Source organism: Ictidomys tridecemlineatus, chromosome 10 (genome assembly GCF_052094955.1).
Source record: "Ictidomys tridecemlineatus isolate mIctTri1 chromosome 10, mIctTri1.hap1, whole genome shotgun sequence".
NCBI classification, from domain to species: domain Eukaryota; kingdom Metazoa; phylum Chordata; class Mammalia; order Rodentia; family Sciuridae; genus Ictidomys; species Ictidomys tridecemlineatus.
In genome coordinates, this window is record NC_135486.1 from 89,739,355 (window position 1) to 89,745,207 (window position 5,853).

Sequence of the window (5,853 nt, forward strand, 5' to 3'; positions counted from 1 at the left end):
TTCCCCTAACATTCTCCTTCCAAGTCTCCTCCCTAATCTTGTCTTTTCTGATCTCTTCCTAATCTCATTTTCTCTGAATCACCTCTATAAAAGCCCCTGTTCCTGCAGAGGAGAATCACAGCCTTTGGGATAGGAGAACCTGGTGTTTCTCTGTTGCTACCAAAGCAATAAACCTTCATTTTCCTTTTTCTCAAAACTGAGTCGATGTTATTGGATTGGTATCAGAGATCAGGACCAAGCTTTCATTGGCGCCATCGCTCAGATGGGACTCCCCTGCCTTTAAGCAGGACCCCCATCCCACCATAGATCACCACCTGAGCAGAGACCAACCCGCGCCCATCTTCTTGTTCGCCTCCTTTGCACCATCAGCCTACGAATCGGTGAGTCTCCCTCTCCAGACCAAATGCCTCCTCTGAAAGGCAAGTGACTCACCCCAGATGGAAATTCAACCAAGAGATTTTATTGGGGGGCTGCCCAAAGGGGAAGAAAAGGAGAGGAAAGGAGCAGCAGCAGCATGAGCCTGCAAGCTTAAGAAGGGTTGCTTTGGTGATGTGGCGGGTGCTGATTGGCAGGGTGACTCAGGAACAGGCAAGCAGACACTGTCCTGCAGGGATTGGTTGAGAAAACTTGACTTTGGCACCCTTGGGAGGGGAGGGGGAGGGGTAAGGGATTTTGTGATCTTCTCAAGAGAAGAAACTTAACTTTGGCGGGGAGAAACCCAACGGGGGAAATAAAACCAAAGGGCAAGGTCTCCCACACACCCAACATTCCTCCCTTTTTGTTTTTGTGTTGGAAGCAGGGTGAGGAGATCCTCTGGCTACTTCCTGTGTGAAGGGAGGGAGGAATGGTCAGGGTGTGGGGACAAGAGAAGCATAGCTGTAAAGGCCAGGGCACTGAAGATGCAAATTTCCTTGGGGCTGAAGTTGATGAAAGTTCCTTGAAGCACTAGGTCAAGGATAGTCTCCATCCAATCCTTGTCCTTGCCAATAGGGGTGGGGAGTCAGCCAGCTGTCCTGTCGGAGGGCCTCCATGAACTCCACGAATCAGGTGTGCCACATCATGAGCCTAAAACACCAAAGATACCCAAAGGCAAGGAGAAGAAGAGGGACGAGGGGACACCTGTTAGACCAGGACGCAAGAAAAGACCACTGACTCCAATTAAAGTCAAATTAAAGCAAGCTTATTATTTCCACTGGCCCGGCTGCCTCTCCCACCCAAAACCCCGGGAACAAAACAGCAGCCGCAGCTTTCCTGCAGCCCAGCTTTATAGCCCAGAAAGTTACACAAAGCGGGGTTACAGATAACAGAACTCTGACGAGCATCACACTAATGGTAGTTTACATTTTTGCTGGCCCCGACATCAGAATTTATGAAGGTCATTAGAGCCTCAGAGAGGGCCGGTATCTGGTCAGGGAAGGCCAAGATTTGTGAGGCGTCACTAAAGTTTCAGAGAGGGCTGCTATCTGGTCAGAGAGCCAGGCATGGGTGAGTTCAAAGCACAGGCAGGCATTCCAAGCAGGTTCAGGATTTGCAGTAATTTATAGTAAAGCCGAAATTAGCTTTTCATGGCTTTGTGGGGAGATGACTCCCAATTTTAAGAAAAGATCAGGTTGGGTCTATCAAACCTCATTAGCTTCTGGCTGGAGGTCCAGTGAGAGGGACTGGCTGAGAAAAGACCAGCAGTCAGGAGGAGGCACACCACAGCAAATGGGCCTAGGAACCCTGAGTGACAGGCTGGTGAAGTTCCCACGTCGTGTTTCCGTTTTGTAACTCCACATCCACGATGGTGCAGTTCCATTAGCAGTTGGTGAAGCCTTCATGTAAGGGACAGGTGTCCTCCGAGGTAATAAGTAGCTGGAAATCCCTGAGGAGAAGCTGGTTAAAGGTCTGATTAGATATTTTGCCTATTTCTTTCGGCAGGAGTTTTATGATTCATGGTAGAAAGGCATAAAACAAGAAAATCCCAATTATCGGGACAATCTGGGATGTCTGACAAAGCAGATGAGTGGATGTGAGGGAAGTGGATGCCAGGAGGGTGGCAAAGAGAAGGGTGGAACTAGAGTGAAGCATGTTGTTGTGAGGGTTTCTCAGGTTGAGGAAGGTCCTCCTTGGAAGGGGGAAGGTGCCCTCAGGTGAGAGATGTGGAGCTTTAAAGGATTCTCAGGAGTGGTGGAGCAGACGTATTTGTGGGAGGAGGACGGTGGACCGTCAGTGTGGGCTCCCTCAGTCGGAGGCAGGGCCAGTTTCAGCCTGGAAATGTGAACCATGCAGTCAGACTCCTGTAGGTGGGCAGCAGTGGAAGTGCACATGATAACCATTAGGGGGCCCTTCCATTTAGGTGTCAGGACAGGCATGTCACCAGAAGGAGGAGAGACATACACTCAGTTGCCAGGGGTTAGGGGAGAGACGTGTGACCTGGAGGGATCAGGTAATAGAGTTTCCTGATGTTTCCAAATCTGTTTGGATAAATCTAAGAAGGGGATGACTGAGAGGTTCTAGAAGAAAGCAGGGTGAAGGGGTCACCTCAAGTGGTAGGGGTGGGCGTTCATAAATCACCTCAAAAGGGGACATTTGAATTGAACTTTTGGGGAGCACCCAAAGGCGACACAAGGCAACTGGGAGACGTTAATCAGGCGTCCATCCACCATAATAGTGACCCTGGGCTCCTGAAGGTGATGGTGGTCATCGGGGAGGGCATCCCAAGGACCACAAGCCAAAGCAATCCTTCTTAAGCTGAAGCTTGCAGGCTAATGCTGCTGCTGCTCTCTTCCTCTCCTTTTCTTCCCCTTTGGGCAGCCCCCCAATAAAATCTCTTGGTTGAATTTCCATCTGGGGTGAGTCACTCAGCTTTCAGGGTCAGCACATCTAAACCATCACACCATCTCAGCTCTGGCTACCAAACATACTCTGCATAGAGGTAGGGTTTATTACATCATTATGCTAATACATACGGATTCTTTGGGTTTACAGACATCTTTGGGGCATTGCTGGGTTGTATGTGTGTGGAAGAATCTGTAATTGGCAGAAGGACTACCCCTTAAGCTGGGCATTATTGCTAACAGTCTTATTCTACATTTCCTGGTTACTTGACAGTATTTTACATGGCAATCTATCATTTTGGGGCTCAGGCACCTCCTGGGTTTAGGACTCCTTCTCAAGCCACATTTTCCTGGTTTGATAGGTATTTCTAATTTTGAATATTCTTTGATAGCTTCTCATGCCTACTAAGTACAATCCCTTCCCTCATTTATTCTCTCAATTTCTGCTTTCTTCCATTTCTTTGATAAAAATTTCTGATTACTGCCAGACACAGTGGCACGTCCCTATGAACCCAGCTACTCTGGAGGATGGTAAACTCAAGGCCAGCCTTTGGCAACTTAGCATGACCTTGTTTTTTTTTTTTTTTAATTATTTTTTTAGCTATAGTTGGACACAATACCTTTATTTTATTTTATTTATTTTGATGTGGTGCTGACGATGGAGCACGTGCTAAGCGGGCGCTCTACGGCTGAGCCACAACCCCAGCCCCATGACCTTGTTTTAAAATAAAATTTTTAAAAAGGGCCGAGAATGTAGCTCAGTGCATGAGGACCTGGGTTTAATCTCCAGTACCAAAAAAAAAGCAAAGCAAAGCAAAAACAAAGAAACGGGAAAAAAACATTATTGGTTACCAATATTTCTAACTACTCGCTGGGAAACCAGAAACAACATTAATGCATGAGTAAGAAATATTTTTGATTCTCAGTGCAGGGAGAAGAAGGAGTAGGTCGTGATGGCGATGCCGGAGCTGGAAGTGCTGTCCCCTGCTGCAGTCCCTGATTTGGAGTGGTATGAGAAGTCAGAAGAAAGGAATGCCACTCAGATAGATCTACTTGAGACGCCCTCTGCCCAGGAATCTTCCTACCCTTCTGAGCTCTTCTGCTCAAGCGACTGTGTGGTACCAGTGGTGTTTCCTGGGCCTGTAAGCCAGGAAGGCTGCTGTCGGTTTACTTGTGAACTTTTAAAGCATGTCCTATACCAACGCCAGCAACTCCCTCTGCCCTATGCGCAGCTTAAGCAATTCTACCCCAAACCTTCTCCCCAGGCAGAGAATGCAGCCAGGAAGACACCTCGAGTCACCACTGAGGCAAGCAGCAGGAAAGGCCAGCACACACTGGCAGAACTGGACAGTGTCCTCAGCCATTTAGAGGACCTCTTTGCCCGGACACTGGTACCACGAGTGCTGATCCTCCTCGGGGGCAATGCCCTAAACCCCAAGGAGTTCTATGAGCTTGACCTGTCCGGGCTGGTCCCCTGCAGCACCGACCAGACCCTGAGCACAGCAGCCTGTTTGCGCAATCTGTTCCGAGCCATTTTCATGGCCGATGCCTTTAGTGAGCTTCAGGCTCCTCCGCTCATGGGCACCATTGTCATGGCACAGGGGCACCGTGACTGCGGAGAAGATTGGTTTCGACCCAAGCTCAACTACCGAGTGCCCAGCCGGGGTCACAAACTCACTGTGACCCTGTCCTGTGGCAGGTCTTCTTTCCCAGCCATGGATTCAGAGGATTACATTTGGTTCCAGGCACCAGTGACACTTAAGGGCTTCCACGATTGAACCGACGAGGGATTTTTCTTGACTGTAAAAACACAGTAGCCTTGTCACGCACCTCTTGCTTGGAGCTGGGATTGCTTCCTGGTAGAAAAGAAGGCTCTGTCCTCCCAGCTATTTGCCTCCCCTCTGACTTCCTGGTGGGCTGATGGTATGTGGCGGTGACTGTAATAATCATTATTGAGGAACAATTCCGAATTAAAGGTTGATTTTTCCCAGAGGATGCTGGGTCAGGTGTTTCTATTTAGGATTGGAAAGCAAAGATAGATTCTCAGACAGACTTTTCTATGGAGGTATCTCTTTTCTGCTTTTTTCAAGTTTCTATCAGAGTAATAAAGTGGGTGTGACTCATGAATTTAAATATAATGTGAATAGAATCATTAAATTTTCCTGAAACTTTTGACTTAGAAAAAAGAAATATTTTCAAACCCTAAAAATAACCCCTTCCAACTTTATCTCATTCCTACCATAAATGTGGGCTGAGGGCTGGTAGTGTAGCTCAATGGTAGAGCACTTGTCTGGTGTGTGAAAGGACCTGGCTCCATCCTAAATGCTGTAGGAAAAACAAGCAAAAAAACAAGTAAGCAAACAAATGGTCTAAAGAACCCCCAAAGCAGGAGAGGAAAATAAACACTCATGCTATTTTTTTTCCAATGTTAAAATTCCACATGCTGCTATAAGAACAAAGAAGGATGAATTGATTTGTAAAGAATAACTGAGTCAATGTTATCGAATTTTATTCCTGCAACTTTGTGAGATAGTAAGGACAAATATTATTGTCCCATTTTACAAAAGAGAAAAGTGAAGGGCAGAAAGACTACAAGACTATCTTAATAGGGAACTAGAACCTTTGCTTTGAGAATGCAAATCCAAAGGTCTTGATTCTCTACCCCACAGCCTTCAAAGTTTATTGCTGAGTCACTATTTCAAAAGTAAGATGAGCATTTGGAGATGACTAAGCAGTAGATCATTTAAATTAGCCTTTTTTTTTCATAATAAAGGTGACAAGTGTCAAGCCATCAATAGACATTCACTCACGTGTTTGCCTTTGGGACAAAGTCTTATAATTATGGGACAGCTCATAACTATAGTGTGAGTTGTTTTCAATATGGAGACAACTGGTCTAAAGGGAGACCCAACTGTGACCTCATTTGTACCCATGTCTAGTTAATGTCTGAGAATTTTTTATTATTATTAGATAAACTCGAATCAAAACAGCTGCTTTGATATTTAGAATCAATATTTTCCCTGCTTTTCCAGAA

General features: G+C 46.4%; 1 long non-coding RNA gene and 1 pseudogene across 1 annotated transcript; one reads left to right on the forward strand and one right to left on the reverse strand.

Annotated features, from left to right (window-relative positions):
* Positions 1 to 438: 438 nt before the first annotated feature.
* Positions 439 to 2,628, reverse strand: LOC144367382 (uncharacterized). The gene is made up of 2 exons (XR_013426709.1): positions 1,626 to 2,628; positions 439 to 1,065 (listed from the first exon to the last, which is right to left on the reverse strand). It is a non-coding gene; the product is annotated as an uncharacterized LOC144367382 (long non-coding RNA).
* A 1,127-nt stretch (positions 2,629 to 3,755) lies between these two features.
* On the forward strand, positions 3,756 to 4,814 carry LOC101970757 (MAD2L1-binding protein pseudogene; annotated as a pseudogene).
* Positions 4,815 to 5,853: the final 1,039 nt, after the last annotated feature.